This window comes from Ranitomeya imitator, chromosome 3 (assembly GCF_032444005.1).
Source record: "Ranitomeya imitator isolate aRanImi1 chromosome 3, aRanImi1.pri, whole genome shotgun sequence".
NCBI classification, from domain to species: Eukaryota; Metazoa; Chordata; class Amphibia; order Anura; family Dendrobatidae; genus Ranitomeya; species Ranitomeya imitator.
In genome coordinates, this window is record NC_091284.1 from 59,888,509 (window position 1) to 59,913,152 (window position 24,644).

The 24,644-nt window shown below is 43.0% G+C and overlaps 1 long non-coding RNA gene across 1 annotated transcript in view; it reads right to left on the reverse strand.

Moving 5' to 3' along the window:
- LOC138672685 (uncharacterized) overlaps nucleotides 1-24,644 on the reverse strand; it is a 758,018-nt gene that overhangs the window by 634,207 nt on the left and 99,167 nt on the right. Inside the window, exon 3 of the long non-coding RNA XR_011319764.1 lies at nucleotides 19,647-19,699. This is a non-coding gene — a long non-coding RNA (uncharacterized lncRNA). The remainder of the gene's footprint in view (nucleotides 1-19,646; nucleotides 19,700-24,644) is intronic.

Genomic DNA, 24,644 nt, shown 5'->3' on the forward strand with positions numbered 1-24,644 from the left:
GTCCATGTCGCCATCTCATCAGGAAATTCTATCTCTGCTCATCATTTCTGAGGGAATTGATGAGATCCTCTTAGGGATAATAATAATAATTATTATTATAATAATAATAATAATTAATACCTTGGCTACGGTACCACTCTCCTCATATTGAGTGGTCCACAGGCAGAATATTGGGATGGGTTGAGTCTTGTGGGGGTAGATGTCAGAGGGAATGTGTTCAAGTACCTACTACTGAAGTACCCGCAGATCTATCCTCTCTCCCCGAGCAATATTGGCTCTATGCGAACGTGTTCTCCAAAAGAGCTGCAGAGACCCTTCCGCCTCACCGCCCCTATGACTGTCCTATTGACCTCTTGCCTAATGCCGAGCCTCCCCGGGGTCGAGTTTATCCATTATCTCTGCCGGAGATGGAGGCAATGTCACAGTACATCCAGGAAAATCTGGCAAGAGGATTCATTAGGAAGTCAGAATGTTTATGGGATGTTTGAACATCAATAAGGTGGGCCTGAAATTTACATCGGAGATTAGTGAGATAGAGTTGGCATTTCTGGACCTGAAAATTGTGAAAGATGAGTGTGGGCAAGTAGGTACGAGCATCTATCGAAAGCCAACAAGCACCAACAGTCTGCTACACTGGGACAGCCACCATCCGGTCTCCCTTAAGAGGGGGATACCTAAGGGGCAATTCCTCAGACTTAGGAGGAATTGTTCCAGGGAGGATACATTTAGGAGCCAATCTGGTGATATGTTCGACAGGTTTAGAGAGAAGGGGTACCTGAGACCTGTCGTGAGCAGGGCCTATGACCTTGCAAGGAGGACCGACAGACAAGGGTTATTGCAGAAACATAGGAGAACGGAGGTCAAGGACACTGTAAGGGTCATTGGCACATTTGACACACAGCATCATGAGGTCAGAAGGGCCTTTGCTAGGCACTGGGATATCCTGAAACTAGATCCAGATTTGACTGATGTGGTGGGTGAATGCCCTAATATAACGTTCAGAAAGGGCCGCTCCATTAAAGATCTGCTGGTACATAGCCAGTACCAGCGACCAAAATCCGTTGGGACCTGGCTGGATAGGAGGCCCTGTGGCTTCTTCAGGTGCGGAGATTGCAGTCTGTGTCAGTGGATGAGACCGTGTAAACAGGTTCAGAGCTCCACTACAGGTAGAACTTTTTACCAACGCGATTTTTCAAACTGTAAAACCAATGGTGTGGTGTATGTGGCGTCCTGCTCCTGCCCAAAGGATTATGTTGGGAAAACCAAGAGGGAGTTCAGGAGAAGAGTGGGGGAACATATGGGCGATATTCGCCATAAGAGGGACACCCCACTGGCGAAACATATGCACACTCACCATAGTGAAGATCCAACAGGGGTGAGATTCACTATCATAGAGGTGGTGAAAGTGAACCCGAGAGGAGGAAATCTGGATAGATTGATTCTGAGACGTGAATGTGAATGGATCTTTAGGATGGAGTCCCTTGAACCAAAGGGAATTAACGAACAAATATCATATACATGTTTTCTGTAATTATTCACCTATAATGTTATACTTTTGGGGTGTGTAATCCTATACTGCCTGTAGGTTCGGCTTGATGAACTCTATGGCTTAACCATTGTTTTCGATGGGGTCCCCATGTTTGAGGATTCACATGGATTTCCATGACATATCTAATATGCATTTGCATGCTTAGGGTTTTATCCTTACTTTATCTGCGTCTCACCGTCTACTATCCGCTATTGCCGTAGTATATTTATATATCCTCTCTAGGTGCCCTGTTTTTTGTTGGCCCTTTGTGTGTAACCTTTCATCCTGGAAAGTAGACAATTTGAAATATGTGTATCATGCTTAGTGCCCAATATATTCTTGAGTACTAGACTCTGGATTCAATAATATATAAACAAGAAAATGGAGGGCACCATCCAACCTAATATCGGAGGAAAGAGGTTCAACCCAAAGCATGACCTGTAGTACACATTACAAAGGCCGAGAAAAAGATGTCATGCTATACATAAAGGGGAACCATCAAACAATAATAAAGATATATAAAAATAAACTTGAATATTTTATTGTATCGACCAACACACAAAACAAACCACTACAATTAAAAACATTTAAAACAGAGAATAGGTCATCAAGGATTCCTATAAGGAACCCCCCCCTGGACATGTATAACAATATGCACTTACAGATGACAAGGTCAGTGGCAGACACAGCTGCTCTACATGCACATATATACAGATGGTAACATAATTCAAAGCGTATGCATGAAAAATGGGAATAATGGCAGGAATTATATATATATTTACTCCTGGTCCAGCTCGCAGCACACAATAGTAGGTATAAGTCAAACAGTGTCAGGTATTATGATATACATAAATATTCAATATGGAAATAGATGTAATATATGAACCAAATGTTCTGTTCTAAACAGGTACATATTCGGGTACAAATTCAAGGCTAGCCAGTATGAAATGGCCTGACAATAAGTTACCAATATATAGATGTAAGAGTATACCAATAATAATGATGATAACACATGTATCCCTTGCGAGCGGATAAGAACAGATTAGGCAAAAGTAAAGAGCAAGTGCACAGTGTCTATAGTGGGAGGAACATTATGCATACACATACCCCCACATGTAAATCTAGAGGTCAGAGCTTATCTGGACCTCCTGAGGTGTGCATAACCCCAACAAGCACAGACACACACTGCCAAAACTGTCCCAAAACCTAATAGGACCGGAACTACCTGTATAGAGCCCACAAAAAGGGGGGCGCTATACTACCATCCCAGTGCAGAGAATGCCGGTAGAGCATGACCAGATACCAAATGAAAACAGAGGTCCAGGGGGCTGAAGCCCCACGCGTATCGCCACTAGGAGTGGCTTCGTCAGGAGCAGGTGTTGTTGATTCAATGGGCGGGTTCTCTGTGGCTTTGACATATTACGTACTTGGTGTTGGCCTATTTTGATACACCTGCAATTATGCTGTGCTCTGTGACTTATCAATCTCGAGATATAACTACAGCCGATGGCTTTATACAGTCATGGTGGAAATGATACTACGTATGTCTAAATAGTGATGAAAGTAAGAGTGACATTTTTGTGTAATCTTTCATTCAAAAAATAGACAACCCGCAAGATGTGTATCATGCCCTATGCCCAAGGTGTACATCAGGACTATGCTCTGTATTTTATAAGTGGGCAAACTGGGGCTGAGGCATATTGCGGGTGTGGTGTTTATGCTGTTACACACCTGGGGATGCTGTGCCCCGTGATGTATTTTATTTTATTAATCTTTAAGTACAGCTGAGGTTATTATACAATCAAAGTGGGGTCTTTTGCCACGTACCTTAAAATAGTGATGAAACCTATAATTGCATATGGGTAGAGGAGTATATATACTTCTAGCATTTTTTAAAAAAAAAAAAGCTATGTCCCGGTGCGGTTTATGCTGCCTTATAAATCTGGGAGGTAATATGCTGTGCGATGTGATCCTGGCATGCGCAGTACTGCTTCCTAAACCTCTTGCTTCGGACATATACCTCTCCTTGTGTGGCTGATGCTGCCGGACTAATCCGATAGGCGGGGCTTCCGCTGTGTGTATCCAGTTGGTCAGCGGCACTATGCGATTTGACATTGACATGCGCAGTAGTGGGTCTAGACCTCCCGCCTAGGATACACACGGGGATACCTGCGCAGTAGGCTGCAGCTTGTGTCCTCTGTGCGCAGATCAGAGTGGACATGCGCAGTTCAACCGGGGGCACGCCACAGGAAGTGGTCAGACGGCACCGCGAGTGAGCATGGCTGGCGGCAGTTATATAAGTAGTTAAGGTGAGACTGGGCGCTCAAGCTATCCATCATCATAAGTGACACTACCTATCATTGTATCTGGCCTCCTGAAGAGCCATGGCAGGCGAAACGCGTTGAGGCGTTCATTATAGATGGCGGTAGTGTGGACATGCCGACAGATGAGTACTGATAGTCTATATATATATTAATGTCTTGAGAATGACATAGTAACTGGTGGTGTATCAGGGGTACTTAATGAGGATGCTCCAGTCGATGTGAATTAGATAGTTCGGTCTGGTAGCAATATATCCAATCTCTTTTAGCTACCCGTCATTGTCCACCCAGTACCGGAGTACCATCTGTTGTGCTGATATATGCATTTCACCTACCGCCATAGGTGTCTATTATCTTCCTTGTTCGTTTTGGGGTATAGGCTTTCCCTAGTACAGCAGATCTCTGTATAGTACTAGAGGACCCTTTAGATGCTGGGTAGAGGTGGTCATTAGGTGGTGTAGGGTACACTAGGGCCCCTAGGGACAGTCATCGTGGAGCGGGGGCGCCAGTACGTTCCCCCTAGGGTGTCTACCTCCGCAGCCAGGCAGGGGAGCATCTAGTTTACCTGACTAGGGTGATATAGCCATCCCCATTAGTTCAATGGTGTTTTTATAGCACGTTTTTGTATTCTTTTTGGTTTGTTTGTGTTTATTGGTCACTATGGGTTGGGTTCATCGCCTTGATTTTAAGCAATAAATAGTGGTTTTATACTTTTTCTGAGGTCTACTTTATGATTTAAGTAGGAAGTCAGTGTCACCGGCAGGGGCTCGGTTCTTCTTCGTGCAGAAGAAGAACAGGGAACTACGTCCATGCATAGATTACAGGGGTCTTAATGCCATCACCATTAGGAATAAGTATCCTCTGCCCCTGAGCTCTTTGATAGGCTTTGGGGAGCAAGGGTATTTACAAAATTTAGATCTGCAGGGTGCTTATATCCTGATTCGCATCCGTGAGGGGGACGAATGGAAGACGGCTTTTAACACCAGGGATGGGCACTATGAATATCTTGTGATGCCCTTCGGACTCTGTAATGCCCCAGCCGTTTTCCAAGACTTTGTGAATGACATCTTCCGGGATATGCTCTCCACCTCGGTCGTAGTCTATCTGGATGATATTCTCATCTACTCTCAAGATATTGACTCCCACCGGAGAGATGTTTGCAGAGTCTTCAACCTCTAACGGGCAAATTCCCTCTACGCAAAGTTGGAGAAATGTGTGTTTGAGCAGGAGACCTTACCTTTCCTGGGCTATATCATCTCCGCCCAGGGATTGGCTTATGGATCCTGCCAAACTACAGGCTGTGATGGACTGACAGGAACCCCATTCTCTTAAAGCGGTACAGCACTTTATGGGGTTTATTAATTAATATCGCCAGTACATTCCACACTTCTCAACTTTGGTAGCTCCCTTGAGCAAATCCAAAATAGTAGTCTGAGGAGGTCTCCAAGGCCTTTCACTCCATTAAGTCACACTTCACTAGCGCTCCCACCCTAAATTGTCCCGATGTAGATAAGCCATTTATAATGGAGGTGGATGCCTCATCCGTTGGTGCCGGAGCATTTCTTTTCCAAAAGGATGCTCAAGGTCGAAAGCATCCTTGCTTCTTCTTTTCCAAGACTTTCTCAACAGCGCAGAGGAATTATTCCATCGGGGACAGGGAGTTGCTAGCCATAAAGTTGGCCTTCTCAGAGTGGAGACATCTCTTGGAGGGGGCTCGTTTTCCCTTCCAAGTCTTCACATACCACAAGAATTTGGTGTACTTGCAGACAGTCTAGCAGTTAAATTCTCGCCAGGCCAGATGGTCCTTGTTCTCCTCCCGGTTTCATTTCACCCTCCATTTTCTTTCCGGGTAGAAGAACATTCGTGCCAACACTCTCTCTCACTCCGTTGTATCATCTGTGGAGGAGAAAGAGGAGCCTCGGCTTATTGTCCCCACCGAGAGCCTGAGAACTGTGGCCCCGGTTTCGCTAGAGTCTGTGCCTCCGGGCAAGACTTTTGTACCATTCAGTCTGCATCTGGAGGTTCTCTCTTGGGCTCACTCTTCAAGGGTGGGTGGACATTTTGGGTCAAAAAGGACATCTGAGCTACTGGCGATGACATACTGGTGTCCGCATATGGCTCGTGTCGTCGGAGACTATGTTCGGGCATGTGTCTCTTGCACCAAGAACAAGTCCCCTCAACAACAGCCAGCTGGGTTGCTTTACCCCCTGCCGGTGGCAGACAGGCCCTGGGAGATGGTTGGGATGGATTTTGTGGTGGGCTTACCCAAGTCTCGCAGCTGCATCATTATTTGGGTGATCACCGACCATTTTTCTAAAATGGTGCACTTGGTGCCTCTTCCACGACTACCTTCTGCATGGGCTCTGGTATGCCGGACAAAATTGACAGTGACCGGAGTCCCCAGTTTGCATCTCAGTTCTGGAGAGAGCTTTGTTGTCTACTCAGCATTGAGTTGAATCTCTCTTCAGCATATCAACCCAAGACGAATGGCTTGGTAGAGAGGGCCAACCAGATCCTGGTCACATATCTGCAACATTTTGTTTCAGCCAGGCAGGATGACTGGGCATCCTTGCTACCGTGGGCAGAATTTGCGCTAAACAACGCCGTAGCCGACTCCACTGGTCAGACCCCATTCCTTCTTAATTACGGCCAGCATCTGCTGGTTCCTGTGTCAATGCCCGTGTCTTCCGCCGACTCCAGAGTGGCAGACTGGGCTGTGGAGGCACGGAACATTTGGGACCGCACTCAGGATGCCATCCAGGCCTCCAAGGAGAGAATGAGGTCCTCCGCCGATGCACATCGGCGCCCCGCTCCGACCTTTGCTCCTGGCGACTTAGTGTGGCTCTCCACCCGTAACATCAGACTGCGAGTTGAGTCCACTAAGTTTGCACCTTGCTACTTGGGTCCCTTCAAAGTCCTCGAACAGGTTAACCCTGTGGTCTACCATCTGGCCCTTCCTCCACGCCTAGGTATCACGACACCTTTCATGTGTCCCTCTTGAAGCCCGTATACTTGTCCCGGTTTTCCGAGTCATCTGCCGGGACATCGGGTTCGTCTACGGACGATTACAAGGTGAACGCTACCTTGGGTGTAAGGTGGTACGTGGTAAAAAAAATTATTTTGTGGATCGGAAGGGTTATGGCCCAGAGGACAGGTCCTGGGAGCCAGCTGAGCACATTTGAGCTCCACAGCTCATTGCTGCTTTCGAGCGTAGCGAGGTCCGAGGAGGGGGGCCATGTTAGGTGTTGAGTTCACACCTCTGCAAAGGGGGAATCTCGAACCATCTCCGCTGCGGTCTCCCATTCTTCTCCAGCCGCATTGGAGTCTGCTCAGCGGAGACATCGGTCCCAGCGTCTTGCTCAGGCTGATACTGGATGACTGGTCACTACTGCCCTTCCAGGCTCTGTCCTTGTAGCCAGCAATGTTCAGCAGCGAGCAGGTCTTTCTGGGACTAAGTCCTGCTTTTCACGTCCTCAGGTCCTGTTGCGGCCCCTATTGGTCCATCTGGAAGGTCTTGTAGCACTGCCGCTATAAAAGGTTTGCATGGCAGCTCGGCCATGCGCTAGTGTACACTTGTAACAGTGTGTATGTTGACATGTGAAAGTCGTTCATTAATTATCCCTTCCCTTGTGTATGTCTGCTCGCGTAGGGTGGATGATTGCTATCTGCGCTCGACTTAGCTATCAGCACGTGACACACAAAACCGCATCTAATTGCTGTGACCGCCAGTGCGGCGCCGTGTGCTTTCACAGCGCTTTCCTTACCAAAGCCTGGGTGGTTAGTGGTGTCCGCCAGAGCGGCACTGCACGCACTCTCGTGCATCTAAATAATTATTATTATTATATTCTCTCTGACACTCCAGTTGCAGTGTCAAGCACAAGAGGTCTAGTTGAACTCTAATCCAGAATCTTGGGATTGAGTTCTGTGACTCCTTGCTTGCGCTCTTTTGTGTGGTACCGCAGCCCTGTGACGCAGCAGGGTTTGCTTTCTTCATACCGGGTGAAGTTAACCCGTGTGAATCCATTTTGTACCGCCATATAGTCCGTCATTACTCAGCAGCAGGTTCCATCACTGCACGGTGGACCCTGGGCTGTGAATGCACCTTATTCTGTCTATCTAATTATTTGGTGCGTTCCGCTAGCCCTAACACCATCTTAGGGTATGTTTCCAGTAGTCAAAAACATCTATTTTTCAAGCAGTCACTCCAGGAATCTTTTCATTTCACTGCAGTTCTGTAATCCTGAAGAACCTATTTTTCACTTCTTTGGTCATTTCCAAACTGATTCATCAACATTTTTATACAATAGTATTTTCAGAATAGTTAGTGTGTTTTTTACTGGTGCTCTCCAAATGTTTTTTGAAATCCTTAAAGCAGTAACGAAAAAGCCAGAGTTTTTTTTTTTTACAGCAGAAACTCTTAAAAATTGGCACAAAATCCACCTGGACGTTTCCCAGGCGTTTTTAAACCTTCACATTGACTTATATTGTAAGGTATGGAGTATCTTCTTAATCTAAAACTAATGAAGACAGTACTAATGAAGACAGGTCACTTCTTTTAAACGCTTGGTGTCTCAAAGTCTGAAGTCTTTAAAATAAGCTCAAAAGATGGAACATATAAATAGAGCATAGTTTTTGCATACAAATTAATAGGTAAGTTTTTTCTAGCAATCTGTTAGCATTTCCAGCCTTTTGCACCCCAATAATACCAGAAAAAGATTCAATGTGAACATACCCTTAGAGTAAAACATAGTTGTTTGTAAGGATGGAGCCTATCAGTATTTTATGCTACATGTGTTTTGGGCAACATGAATCTCCTGCTAGGAAAGTCACTGCTGACCGCTGACAAACCCAAAAATACCGATGCGGACCAGCCAAGCATGACTCCATTTCTCAGTTATCTAGATCCTCATAAACATGAGTTGTAAGAATGTGCAAGCAAGTAATAATGATATTTTTTCTGTACTTTGAAAAGAAAGACGGAATTGGACCATGGGGGGGGGGAATCAGAAAAGCTGTACATCTCTTTTATTCTAAACTTCTCCTGTTTGGCATTAAAAATAACACCAGGATATGCCTGTGTCCTAAAAGTGTTGGATATTAGAAGATTAGTGTTGACCTCTATATAATAACGTATATGACCTTTTTCGATTACAAAATTAATAATCGTACATACTCATGACAATGACTGCAGAATGTGATGGTGCCAAAAAACTTCTGAGAACCGGTGGGAAAGAACAAAAATTATGACTCTGCAATTTACAGGTAAATGCAAGAAAGCCGCTATGACTGCTTCCTCCTAATTAATTTACCGTAATCCTCAAAACAGACTGTAAAACACTTTGAGAAGAGTTTAACGAATCAGACATTTTCTGCTCTCACTCATAATCAGGTAATATTTTATGAATGTCATGTTTGGTGAAAAGAATAGGATTTAAGTATTGTCAACTGATGCATAATTAACGGAGGCAAAAAATAATTGACATTTTGCCAAAAAATTCATAGGGCTAGAGAAAAGTAAGATGAGAAGCAATACAGTACAGACCAAAAGTTTGGACACACCTTCTCATTTAAATATTTTTCTGTATTTTCATGACTATGAAAATTGTACATTCACACTGAAGGCATCAAAACTATGAATTAACACATGTGGAATTATATAACAAAAAAGTGTGAAACAACTGAAATTATGTCTTATATTCTAGGTTCTTCAAAGTAGCCACCTTTTGCACACTCTTGGCATTTTCTTGATGAGCTTCAAGAGATAGTCACCGGGAATGGTTTTCAATTCACAGGTGTGCCCTGTCAGGTTTAATAAGTGGGATCTCTTGCCTTATAAATGGGTTGTGTTGTGCAGAAGTCTGGTGGATACACAGCTGATAGTCCTACTGAACAGACTGTTAGAATTTGTATTATGGCAAGAAAAAAGCAGCTAAGTAAAGAAAAACGAGTGGCCATCATTACTTTAAGAAATGAAGGTCAGTCAGTCTGAAAAATTGGGCAAACTTTGAAAGTGTCCCCAAGTGCAGTGGCAAAAACCATCAAGAGCTACAAAGAAACTGGCTCACAAGAGGACCGCCCCAGGAAAGGAAGACCAAGCGTCACCTCTGCTTCTGAGGATAAGTTTATCCGAGTCACCAGCCTCAGAAATCGCAGGATAACAGCAGCTCAGATTAGAAACCAGGTCAATGCCACACTGAGCTCTAGCAGCAGACACATCTCTACAACAACTGTTAAAAGGAGACTTTGTGCAGCAGGCCTTCATGGTCAAATAGCTGCTAGGAAACCACTGCTAAGGACAGGCAACAAGCAGAAGAGACTTGTTTGAGCTAAAGAACACAAGGAATGGACATTAGACCATTTGAAATCTGTGCTTTGGTCTGATGAGTCCAAATTTAAGATCTTTGGTTTCAACCACCGTGTCTTTGTGCGATGCAGAAAAGGTGAACGGATGGACTCTACATGCCTGGTTCTCACCGTGAAGCATGGAGGAGGAGGTGTGATGGTGTGGGGGTGCTTTGCTGGTGACACTCTTGGGGATTTATTCAAAACTGAAGGCATACTGAACCAGCATGGTTACCACAGCATCTTGCAGTGGCATGCTATTCCATCCGGTTTGCATTTAGTTGGACCATCATTTATTTTTCAACAGCACAATGACCCCAAACACACAATTCCAGGCTGTGTAAGGGCTATTTGAACAAGAAGGAGAGTGATGGGGTGCTACGCCAGATGATCTGGCCTCCACATTCACCAGACCTGAAACCAATTGAGATGGTTTGAGGTGAGCTGGACCGCAGAGTGAAGGCAAAAGGGCCAACAAGTGCTAAGTATCTCTGGGAACGCCTTCAAGATTGTTGGAAGACCATTCCCGGTGACTACCTCTTGAAGCTCATCAAATAGAATGCCAAGACTGTGCAAAGCAGTCATCAAAGCAAAAGGTGACTACTTTGAAGAACCTAGAATATAAGACATAATTTTAGTTGTTTCACACTTTTTTGTTAAGTATATAATTCCACATGTGTTAATTCATAGTTTTGATGCCTTCAGTGTGAATGTACAATTTTCATAGTCATTAATATACAGAAAAATCTTTAAATAAGAAGGTGTGTCCAAACTTTTGGTCTGTACTGTATATTCTAGAAATAATATGAGCGAAGATCCACAGAGGTCTGGTAAGTATCACAATGCAGGTGGGATGGACTCCTCAGCTGTATGTTGGATGCTTAGGTTTTGTGGTGGTGGTGGTGTAAGCCTAAATGCTGTAAAAAAAACTAATAATGCATCTCCCAAAGTTAGAAGATCATCAAAAAGTTAATTTCTTTCAGTTCTTCAATACAAAAAGTGAAACTCATAAATTATTTAGAGTCGACACATTACAAACAGAGTGATCTATTTCAAGTGTTTATTTCTGTTAATGTTGATGATTATGGCTTACAGCCAATCAAAACCCAAAAGTCATTATCTCAGTAAATTAGAATACTTAACAAAAAACACCGGCAAAGGCTACCTAAGCGTTTAAAATGGTCCCTTTGCCTGTTTCAGTAGGCTCCACAATCATGGGGAAGACTGCAGACATGACAGATGTCCAGAAGGCAGTCATTGACACACTCCATAAGGAGGGTAAGACACAAAAGGTCATTGCTAAAAAATCTGGCTGTTCACAGAGTGCATATTCATATTATGTCCAACCATATTAATGAAAAGTTGAGTGGAAGGGAAAAAAAGTGTGGTAGAAAAAGGTGCACAAGCAACCGGGATAACTGCATGGGTTCATTGAACCATGTGGAATCACCGCGTCCAGTACATTATATGGGTGAAATTTATCAGAGACTCAGGTCTCCATGAGATAAATAGACATGCTGCCAACTGGAAAGACGCGCCTCATGTCTGTCTCCGCGGGTGAGCCTCGGGAGTCTCTGGACACATAGTGGGCATGGGATCTCTTGAAATCCCATCCACTATGCTGTAACATCTGGATGCTGCAGGTTGGATTCTGTGCAAGTATGTTTACTGACCGTGTGCACGTACCCTTAAAGTTCCATGTTTGCTGTTATTGAATGAAGACATTCTTGTAGACCATCCTATATAATAAATCTGTTGAAATTCAACTACATATTATAAATTAAAAATAGATATTTTAGGCCTGATGAGGATGGTGTACTTACATTAAGGAAAAAATCCATGGCAGAATGACGGTATTTTATTAAAATGATTCCTTCTGGGAATGGTCTCATAAAATGTTCATCTTATTATCAGTGTTATAAAGCAATTCTGAGATGTATTTTCAAAGTAAATACCCCAGGCTCATTGGGTATTAAATGGTAAGTACATGTGTGTGAACCAGCTCACCCTGGATAAGGTTCCAAGGATTCTTGGCACAGAAAAAAAAACATTCCTGCCAAACGTTGTGGAACAACAATCTGAAGTAAGACACTTTCCAGCTTTATTTGGGACTTTAAAAATATGTAAAAACTTTATTCCAACATGGTTAAAAATTACTTTCCCTGTACATTTAAAAATGTATTTGTTTTCTTGCGTATTTCAGACTAAAACTTAGTCCTTATCCAGGAATAATAAGAGCCTGAAATGCGTAGGAAACAAATACATTTTTGGATGTACTGGAATTGTCATTTTTAACCATGTTGGAATAAAGCATACGTATATTTTTTTATTGCGAAATATGGCAAGAAAGCTTCTCACTTCAGATCTATTAAACGGAATCTTTCACCCGCTGGAACGTTTTTAACCTATGAATATGGGCATGCAGGTGATAGAATGGTAAAAGCAGTCCTACCTGTATGTCTCATATCAGCATTATTCTTGTGAAGAAATCCTCTTTTATACTGTTATGGTGATGAGCTCTTCCAGGTTTTTGGGAGTGTGGTGCCTGGACGAAAACTCTGCTTCCGGTCTTCACTATTATACCAGCCCCTCCCATATTGCATCACGGTGCCTTGTGATGTGTAGTGATGGCCCCAAAATCCTGCGCCTGCGTCATGCAATAGTACAATCACTTTTACGCTCTTTTATGGGCATTGGCTTCTTTGTTCTTCTGCGCAGGCGCCGGCGAGTCACTGCTACTTCCACTCCAGTGAGTGAAAAGGTGCTCTCCCCACTTACAGTGACTGGCCGGCGTCTCCGTGGAAGAAGCTGATCCCCATAGAAGGGCGGAAGCATCAAGCGCAGGCGCAGGATTCTGGGGTCACCACTACACGCCACAAAGCACTGTGAGGCTGATAACAGGGGGCTGGTATGATAATGAAGACAGGAAGCAGAGTTTTCTTCCAGACACCGCATGCCTCAGGGCCTGGAAGAAATCATTACCATAGCAGAATAAAGGAGGTTTCCTCCACAAGAATATTGCTGATATGAGCATACAGGTAGGACTGTTTTTACCATGCTATCACCTGTATGCCCATATTAATAGGTTATATATAGTATGTCCTGGGGGAGTGACAGATTCCCTTTAAATGGTGCCAGCATAGTAGAATTTAATGACAGATCCAAATCTAAGGTATGTGCATTTGATGTCTTTTTCAAGTGAATTCCTCCCAGAATCTGCCTGAAAAGATGGTCAATAAAAATGTAAAATAATATCAATGTAAGAAATGTTGAAATGATATGTCATCTCTTATCTATTGTCAAGCTTCGGAAGCCATGAAATGGCTCAGCAACGTGACCTGACTATTGTTCAGGCACCATTATCTTATATATAGATTTAAAAAAAAAAAATCAAAGAAGCAAAAAAACAACGAAAAAGGTGCCAAAGAGGATGATTCAGGAGTAATGCCACCATCATCCTCCTGAAATATCTGCTACTTCAAAACTGCAGGTACGCCATCTTCTAAAAGATGTCATGTGTACATACACTCAGGCTATGTTCAGAAGCAGCATTTTGTTTTATTTTTTTGCTGCTTTTTTAATGCAAACCTATACACCTGCTTGTGTTTTTCTTTTCCTAACTGAATTTCGGAACTGCAGCGTTTCTTAGCTTATTAAATCTGCAGCATGGCAGTGGTTTTGCAGCATTTTTTTCACCCGGAGAAAGTGAAAAAACTTTGCCAAAAACAGTAGCGTTTTTCACTACACTTTTGCAGAAGTTTTCGGTGAAAATAAAACGTTATTTATCAACAAAGCACGCATGTAATCCTCACCCCTCCCCCCAAAAAAAACAGCAAAGCAATTGTCAAAAATACTGAAATGAACTTTTTGAATGCAGTTGTTTTTACTGCCAAGAGAGCAGGTTTTGGCTGCAGGAAAAAATCTCAGAAAAAAAGGCTCAATGTGAACATAGTGTTATACTGCTCATAAGTGCAAGAAGGTTAGGATTAGATTTATCGTGTAAGAACAGCAGCATAAATCACCTCTATTTGGTGACAATGATTTGCTGCAATTTAACAATACAATAACATCCAGGCTGTTAATCAGAATATATAAGCCCTTAGTGGGATTTGGAAGTCACATAACAAAGTCCAGACCTCAAAGGATTCCAAAAGTGCAGAATGCGGGAACGTAGAGAGTTCAGTGTAGTGACATAAGAACCATGAAATATGGAGTCATCCTTCACAGTCCTGCTAATTCAACATCCAATAATGTTACTTTCCGCTATTATACTACAATGATTCGCTGTTTAATACTCTAAAAAGACAAATATAGACCATATACATCAAAAACTCACCAAAAGTTCATCGTAGGAACGTAGTCACTGATTGCTCAAATCAGCGGGAAAAGTGCTTAGTATGTAGACTGACTGATTCTGGCGCTAAGTTTTAGGCCACGTTCACACGTTGTGTATTTGGTCAGTATTTTACATCAGTATTTCTAAGTCAAAACCAGGAGTGGGTGATAAACACAGAAGTACATATGTTTCTATTATATTTTTTCTCTGATTGTTCCACTCCTGAGTTTGGCTTAGAAATACTGAGGTAAAAAACTCACCAAATACTGAATGTGTGCACTTGGTCTTAAGATTAGTGATGAGCGAGTATACTCGTTGCTCGGGTGGTCTCCGAGTATTTGTGACTGCTCAGAGATTTAGTTTTCGTTGCCTCAGCTGCATGATTTACAGCTGATAGACAGCTTGAATACATGTGGGGATTCCCTAGCAACCAGGCAACCCTCACATGTACTCAGGTTGGCTAGCAGCCGTAAATCATTCAGCTGCGTCAACAAAAACTAAATCTCCGAGCAGTTACAAATACTCGGAGACCACCCGATCGTGCTCAAGAAAACCCGAGCAATGAGTACACGCGCTCATCACTAATGGCTAGCACTAGTCAACGACAAAATGGACGTTTGAATGAGGCCCAGTTCATTCAGATGTCATTGATCTTTTGGATTCGATTTTCCTTAGTGTTTTGGATCTGATTTTGCTCAGTGTTTTGGATCCAATTTTCCTCAGTATTTTGGATCTGATTTTCACAGTATTTTGGATCCAACTTTCCTCAGTGCTTTGGATCCAATTTTCCTCAGTATTGTGGATCCAATTTTCCTCAGTGTTTTGGATCCAATTTTCCTCAGTATTTTGGATCCGATTTTCCTCAGTATTTTGGATCCAATTTTCCTCAGTGTTTTGGATCCAATTTTCCTCAGTATTGTGGATCCAATTTTCCTCAGTGTTTTGGATCCAATTTTCCTCAGTGTTTTGGATCCGATTTCCCTCAGTGTTTTAGATCCAATTTTCTTCAGTATTTTAGATTCATTTTTCCTCAGTGTTTTAAATCCTATTTTCCCTCATTGTTTCGGATCCAATTTTCCTCAGTGTTTTGGATCCAATTTTCCTCAGTGTTTTACATCCAATTTTCCTCAGTGTTGTGGATCCGATTTTCCTCAGTGTTTTAGATCCAATTTTCCTCAGTGTTTTAGATCCAATTTTCCTAAGTGTTTTGGATCCAATTTTCCTCAGTGTTTTGGATCCGATTTTCCGCAGTGTTTTAGATCCAATTCTCTTCAGTGTTTTGCATCCAATTTTCCTCAGTGTTTTACATCCAATTTTCCTAAGTGGTTTACATCCAATTTCCTTTAGTGTTTTACATCCAATTTTCCTCAGTGTTTTGGATCCAATTTTCCTCAGTGTTTTGGATCCAATTTTTCTCAGTCTTTTGGATCCAATTTTCTTCAGTCTTTTGGATCTGACTTTCCTTGGTGTTTTGGATCTGATTTTCCTCAGTGTGGTTAATGTAAACTTTTACCATCAGAGCTTCACAGGGTATTTTTTCATATGCTACAAAAAAAATTCTATTGATTACAATATAAAAAATAGGCAACACACTCTTTGCCCACAGATGGCATCCGTATGTTGTCCATGATTTTTACAGCTCCACATGCTAGTATGGGTGATCTTGATTCAAGATACAGATCAAAAACGGACATGTCTCCATTCCTTTTCTTTTGGGGGGGGAGGGACCAATCAGACATGTGAACAGACACATAGACTATAATGAGTACATAGTCTAGCCATGACAAATAAGGACACACACATATGGGAAAAAAACAGATGTCTGCATGAGGTCTAAAATGTACAGTGACCACGAGGATAGAAAGGTGCAGCCCGATGAGAACAGAAACAGTAATCTGCTCTGATCTGGTAGAATTCATGCTGCAGCTATAGTGCGGTCCACCCAAAAGGAATATGCGAAGGTATTTCATAACTGTTAAATAAGCTTTACTTTGACTCCAAAGAGGTACTCAGCCACAAAGGCAGCAAAGTGGATAAGTGCAATGGTTTCAGTTGCATTGAGACATCAAAGGGCAGCAGTTCTCTCTAGGAGGCACAAACATTCTCTTTTGAAAATGTAACAACCGAAAACTCTGAAGTAGCTACTATCATTTATCCACTTCCCACTGATCCCAATTTTTTGCTTTTGCACTAAGCTATATGGGATTGGGCTTTCTTTTTGCCAGACAAGTTGTAGTTTTAATTGACACCATTCATTTAACGACTAATATAGAATGTTATTTAACAGGGAAAAATGCAAGTTTCTACATCTGGGCAAGAAAAATGTAAATTACATCTACATAATGGGAGGAATAGAACTAAGCAGCAGCACGAACAAGACTTGGGTAAACTAATAGATCACAGACTGCACATGAGTCAACAATGTGATGCAGCAGAAAAAATGCAAATACAGCTCTAGGATGTATTAAGAGAAGCATAAGTCTAGATCACGTGAAGTAACTATCCCTCTCTACTTCACCTTGGTCAGACCTTCTCTGGATTAATGTGCCCGGTTCTGGGCACCACATTTTAAAAAGGACATTGAAAAATTGGAGCAAGTTCAGAGAAGAGCTACCAAGATGGTGAGCGGACTGCAAAGTATGTCCAACGAGGAACGGTTAAAGGATCTGGGAATGTTAAGGTTGCAAAAAAGAAGGCTAAGAGGAGACTTAATAGTGGCCTACAAATATCTGAAGGGATGTCACAGTGTAGAGGGATCATCATTATTCTCATTTGCACATGGAAACTTGAGAAGCAATGGGATTAAACTGAAAGGGAGAAGATACAGATTAGATATTTGTAAAAAACTTTTTGACAGTGAGGATGATCGATGAGTGGAACAGGCTGCCACAAGAGGTGGTGAGTTCTCCTTCAATGGAAGTCTTCAAACAGAGGCTGGGCAGACATCTGTCTGACATGGTTTAGTGAATCCTGCAGGTTTGGACACGATGACCCTGGAGACTCCTTTCAACTCTAACATTCTATGATATAATGTACGAAAAAACAAGCAAAAAATTTCAAGTGGAGCAAAATGGTTAACTAAATCCCTCACAGTTTAATAGTGTTCAGAGTGCAGATAAAAATAACCTAACATCACAATTCTTGGGGTCAGTTCAATTACGGCGATATCAAACTTATATACCGTAGTTATTTTTTTATGTATATTTTTTTTTTTTTAAAAGGGGTTGGTGTCACTATTTTCTGAAACCCTTCCGATTTTATTTCTCTATTGATGTGAGGGCTGCTTTTTTTTCTCTATGGCTTAAATAAATGTATAGTTTGATTGTTCACAGCTTTGTGAAAGTGGAGAAATCAAATATGTGTACTTTAATATTTTTATACTGTTTACATTTTCTTCTACTGGAGAAGGTTGGATTATTCAAATACTATCTTTTTGTATTTTTTTAAACTTTTTCAAAATGTATTTTTGTTTATTTTCTAGGGGACTTAAACCTGTGATCGTTTGATTTATATTTTGGATCAGATTATATATTTTATTTTTTGTTTATTTAATTAGCATTACAGTAGATTTTTAATTTTACCATCTCCTTGATGGGCAGCACGGTGGCGCAGTGGTTAGCACTGCAGCCTTGCAGCGCTGGGGTCCTGGGTTCTAATCCCACCTTGGACAACATCTGCAAAGAGTTTGTACGTTCTCTCCGTGTTTGTGTGGGTTTCCTCCGGGCACTCCGGTTTCCTCCCACATTCCAAAGACATACTGATAGGGATTCTAGATTGTGAGCCCCCATCGGGGACAGTGATGATAATGTGTGCAAAATTGTAAAGCGCTGCGGAATATGTTAGCGCTATATAAAAATAAAGATTATTATTATTATTTGAAGCACAGCAAGAAAGTGGGGGTGCCCACTGGCATCCTGCTATCGTACCACTTAAATGCCACTATCAGTATTGGAAAATAGCATTCAAGGAGTTAAAACAACAGCGATTGGAGCCAGCTCCAGTCACTACTGTCAGCAGAGGGTTCTGGCTGTATAACGCAGCAGGCACCTGCCGAGTATCAAGCTGGCCCAGTCCCTGAGCCTGCTCCAAACACTCATCCAACATGTGACAAATATTGACATCAGATCGCAGGAAGGGGTTAAAGTCTTTCCAAAAAATATGCAACTACTTCCAATCTCAGGGCAGGTGCAGATGGCCGTATGTTCTCTATCTGAGAAAAATGGTCCGATTATGCTAATCAGACTCTGCTCAGAGTTTGATCAGTGGGAGATCCATTTTTCTTAGATGTATTATCTACACCCAGCATAGATGATAACTTTAAATATTGCGAATAATCCTTTAAGAATCCTTAGTACACATAAGCACAATACTACCATGACTACAAGTACTATCCATATTCTCCATTCATAAATAATGCCTGCATAATATGACAAATGATGATACAAATCAACCCCTCAGACCTTAGTCAAAGGGAAAGGACATCGGTGCAAATACTATGCCAAAATTAATAATTAAAAACTCTTTTTATTTTGAAATTTTCCAAAATAAAAAAATGACATATATGTATAAAACACGCCCCATGAGGAACTCAGTCACCTGATCTGCAAGGATCACAGTTCATCATGATTGGCCCCTCTATATTTGTGATAAGTCATATTATATGTTCATAATATCATATTATAATCATATCATATGTTCACAGCATCCAGGGATACATTTGGAACTAAAGAAGAATAAATCCCACACACACAGTGCACGTCCAGAGCCCCACCGTGGCTTCCTCAGGGTCGGGTGTTTCATATGTATGTCATTTTTTTATTTTAGAAAATATCTAACTAAAAGTGGTTTTAAATATTAATTGTGGCATAGCATTTGTAATGGTGGTCTATCCCTTTGACTAAGGTCTCAGGGGTTGGTTTGTATCATTAATTGAATAGGGTGCACCACATGTTAAATGTATAGGTTGATTTAAGGAATGCTGATGGTATAACATGACAAATGTCGTTTTACTAAAGATTTCCATTTTACAAATTCAAGATTCAGACATCACTTTAAGTAAATAACTTTTGTTCACAACAGTTAACAAATTATGAACTTTTTTTCCTAAATGTGAACTTACCTATATTAGTATTTGCCTTTCCTTTGAAAAATATTATCTGAAGAGCGCAGCGTCTGCAAAGGAAGGAAATGTGAAATAAATGTTCCTGTATATCTTACTGCTTGCTGGTTGAATTACAGATCCTTTCATCTTTCCATGCAAACACAAAGTATTAACCCACAACACTATAAAAATTATTATTACAGATCTGAGCAGAAATTACATTTATAGAGAAAACATAGGGGAGCATAAAGGTCTACAAGGGAGACAACAGGTTTATGGTGGAGAGTACAGGTCCATAAGGGTGAGTACAGGTATATAGGGGAGACAGCAGGTTTATGGTGGAGAGTACAGGTCCGTAAGGGTGAGTACAGGTATATATGGGAGACGGCAGGTTTATGGTGGAGAGTACAGGTCCATAAGGGTGAGTACAGGTATATAGGGGATACAGCAGGTTTATGGTGGAGAGTACAGGTCCATAAGGGTGAGTACAGGTATATAGGGGAGACAGCAGGTTTATGGTGGAGAGTACAGGTCCATAAGGGTGAGTACAGGTATATAGGGGATACAGCAGGTTTATGGTGGAGAGTACAGGTCCATAAGGGTGAGTACAGGTATATAGGGGAGACAGCAGGTTTATGGTGGAGAGTACAGGTCCATAAGGGTGAGTACAGGTATATAGGGGATACAGCAGGTTTATGGTGGAGAGTACAGGTCCATAAGGGTGAGTACAGGTATATAGGGGAGACAGCAGGTTTATGGTGGAGAGTACAGGTCCGTAAGGGTGAGTACAGGTATATATGGGAGACGGCAGGTTTATGGTGGAGAGTACAGGTCCATAAGGGTGAGTACAGGTATATAGGGGAGACAGCAGGTTTATGGTGGAGAGTACAGGTCCATAAGGGTGAGTACAGGTATATAGGGGAGACGGCAGGTTTATAGTGGAGAGTACAGGTCCATAAGGGTGAGTACAGGTATATAGGGGAGACGGCAGGTTTATGGCTGAGAGTACAGGTCCGTAAGGGTGAGTACAGGTATATAGGGGAGACGGCAGGTTTATGGTGGAGAGTACAGGTCCATAAGGGTGAGTACAGGTATATAGGGGAGACAGCAGGTTTATGGTGGAGAGTACAGGTCCATAAGGGTGAGTACAGGTATATAGGGGAGACGGCAGGTTTATGGTGGAGAGTACAGGTCCGTAAGGGGGAGTACAGGTATATAGGGGAGACGGCAGGTTTATGGTGGAGAGCACAGGTCCATAAGGGTGAGTACAGGTATATAGGGGAGACAGCAGGTTTATGGCAGAGAGTACAGGTCCGTAAGGGGGAGTACAGGTATATAGGGGAGACGGCAGGTTTATGGTGGAGAGTACAGGTCCGTAAGGGTGAGTACAGGTATATAGGGGAGACGGCAGGTTTATGGTGGAGAGTACAGGTCCATAAGGGTGAGTACAGGTATATAGGGGAGACAGCAGGTTTATGGTGGAGAGTACAGGTCCATAAGGGTGAGTACAGGTATATAGGGGAGACGGCAGGTTTATAGTGGAGAGTACAGGTCCGTAAGGGGGAGTACAGGTATAAAGGGGAGACAGCAGGTTTATGGTGGAGCGTACAGGTCCGTAAGGAGGAATACAGGTATATAGGGGAGACGGCAGGTTTATGGTGGAGAGTACAGGTCCATAAGGGTGAGTACAGGTATAAAGGGGAGACAGCAGGTTTATGGTGGAGAGTACAGGTCCATAAGGGTGAGTACAGGTATATAGGGGAGACGGCAGGTTTATGGTGGAGAGCACAAGTCCATAAGGGTGAGTACAGTTATAAAGGGGAGACAGCAGGTTTATGGTGGAGAGTACAGGTCTGTAAGGGGGAATGCAGGTATATAGGGGAGACAGCAGGTTTATGGTGGAGAGTACAGGTCCGTAAGGGGGAGTACAGGTATAAAGGGGAGACAGCAGGTTTATGGTGGAGAGTACAGGTCTGTAAGGGGGAATGCAGGTATAAAGGGAAGACGGCAGGTTTATGGTGGAGAGCACAGGTCCATAAGGGTGAGTACAGGTATATAGGGGAGACAGCAGGTTTATGGCAGAGAGTACAGGTCCGTAAGGGGGAGTACAGGTATAAAGGGGAGACAGCAGGTTTATGGTGGAGCGTACAGGTCCGAAAGGAGGAATACAGGTATATAGGGGAGACGGCAGGTTTATGGTGGAGAGTACAGGTCCATAAGGGTGAGTACAGGTATAAAGGGGAGACAGCAGGTTTATGGTGGAGAGTACAGGTCCATAAGGGTGAGTACAGGTATAAAGGGGAGACAGCAGGTTTATGGTGGAGAGTACAGGTCTGTAAGGGGGAATGCAGGTATATAGGGGAGACAGCAGGTTTATGGTGGAGAGTACAGGTCCGTAAGGGGGAGTACAGGTATAAAGGGGAGACAGCATGTTTATGGTGGAGAGTACAGGTCCGTAAGGAGGAATACAGGTATATAGGGGAGACGGCAGGTTTATGGTGGAGAGTACAGGTCCGTAAGGGGGAATGCAGGTATAAAGGGGAGACAGCAGGTTTATGGTGGAGAGTACAGGTCCGTAAGGAGTAATACAGGTATATAGGGGAGACAGCAGGTTTATGGTGGAGAGTACAGGTCCGTAAGGGGGAATGCAGGTATAAAGGGGAGACAGCAGGTTTATGGTGGAGAGTACAGGTCCGTAAGGAGGAATACAGGTATATAGGGGAGACAGCAGGTTTATGGTGGAGAGTACAGGTCCAAAAGGAGGAATACAGGTATATAGGGGAGACAGCAGGTTTATGGTGGAGAGTACAGGTCTGTAAGGAGGAATACAGGTATAAAGGTGAGACAGCAGGTTTATGGTGGAGAGTACAGGTCCATAAGGGGGAATGCAGGTATAAAGGGGAGACAGCAGGTTTATGGTGGAGAGTACAGGTCCGTAAGGAGGAATACAGGTATATAGGGGAGACGGCAGGTTTATGGTGGAGACAGAGTACAGGTCCATAAGGGGGAATGCAGGTATAAAGGGGAGACAGCAGGTTTATGGTGGAGAGCACTGGTCCATAAGGGGGAATGCAGGTATAAAGGGGAGACGGCAGGTTTATGGTGGAGAGTACAGGTCCATAAAGGTGAGTACAGGTATATAGGGGAGACAGCATGTTTATGGTGGAGAGTACAGGTCCGTAAGAGTGAGTACAGGTATATAGGGGAGACGGCAGGTTTATGGTGGAGAGCACAGGTCCATAAGGGGGAAATGTAGGTATAAAGGGGAGACAGCAGGTTTATGGTGGAGAGTACAGGTCCATAAGGGGGAGTACAGGTATAAAGGGGAGACAGCATGTTTATGGCGGAGAGTACAGGTCCTTAAGGAGGAATACAGGTATATAGGGGAGACGGCAGGTTTATGGTGGAGACAGAGTACAGGTCCATAAGGGGGAATGCAGGTATAAAGGCGAGACAGCAGGTTTATGGTGGAGAGTACAGGTCCGTAAGGGAGAATGCAGGTATAAAGGGGAGACAGCAGGTTTATGGTGGAGAGCACTGGTCCATAAGGGGGAATGCAGGTATAAAGGGGAGATGGCCGGTTTATGGTGGAGAGTACAGGTCCATAAGGGTGAGTAGAGGTATATAGGGGAGACAGCAGGTTTGTGGCGGAGAGTACAGGTCCGTAAGGGGGAATACAGGTATATAGGGGAGACAGCATGTTTATGGTGGAGAGTACAGGTCTGTAAGGGTGAGTACAGGTATATAGGGGAGACAGCAGGTTTGTGGCGGAGAGTACAGGTCCATAAGGGGGAATACAGGTATATAGGGGAGACAGCATGTTTATGGTGGAGAGTACAGGTCCGTAAGGGTGAGTACAGGTATATTGGGGAGACGGCAGGTTTATGGCGGAGAGTACAGGTCCATAAAAGGAAATGCAGGTATAAAGGGGAGACGGCAGGTTTATGGCGGAGAGTACAGGTCCATAAGGGGAAATGTAGGTATAAAGGGGAGACGGCAGGTTTATGGCGGAGAGTACAGGTCCGTAAGGAGGAATACAGGTATATAGGGGAGATGGCAGGTTTATGGTGGAGAGTACAGGTCTGTAAGGGTGAGTACAGGTATATAGGGGAGACGGCAGGTTTATGGTGGAGAGTACAGGTCCGTAAGGAGGAATACAGGTATATAGGGGAGACAACAGGTTTATGGCAGAGAGTAAAGGTCCATAAGTAGGAGTACAGGTATATAGGGGAGACGGCAGGTTTATGGTGGAGAGTACAGGTCCGTAAGGAGGAATGCAGGTATATAGGGGAGACAGCAGGTTTATGGCAGAGAGTACAGGTCCATAAGGAGGAGTACAGATACATAGGGGAGACAACAGGTTTATAGTGGAGAGTAAAGGTCCATAAGTAGGAGTACAGGTACATAGTGGAGACAACAGGTTTATGGTGGAGAGTACAGGTCCATAAGTAGGAGTACGGGGGTGCGGTGGGGGCAAAATGCCATTGTCTAATTTATGACTAACTATGGCATTCAGTATGGCAGAAATCTCACTCCAAGTGTCTGACTATAGGAGATTTCTATCATAGCGCATGGAGGCACATGCCACTCTTCAGGCGTTCCAGATTTATAAAGAGGCATGCAACCCTTCATGAATCAGGAGCGTCTGACTCCATCACGCCACCTCAAGACCATTGAGAAAATCAATCATCTGGATGAATCGGGCACAATATATTTTTGCGGGGAATAACACATTGACAGCTTACTGCTATCTGGTACTACTATGCAGGTTATCCGATATATGGCAGTATTATCCATACCTTTATTATCGCTACTTATGTTGTTGTTTCAGTTTCTTGTCATGAAGGGCTCATATTATTTTGCAACAGAGCCATATAATATTTTAATTTTAAATATTTTTAAATTTAATTGTAATTTCTGTGCTCCAGTGCAACATTGGAAGCACAGGGATGTACAGTATGAGCCGACAGACTTATATGCATTATTATGAATCTCTTCAATGATTCATAATAACAT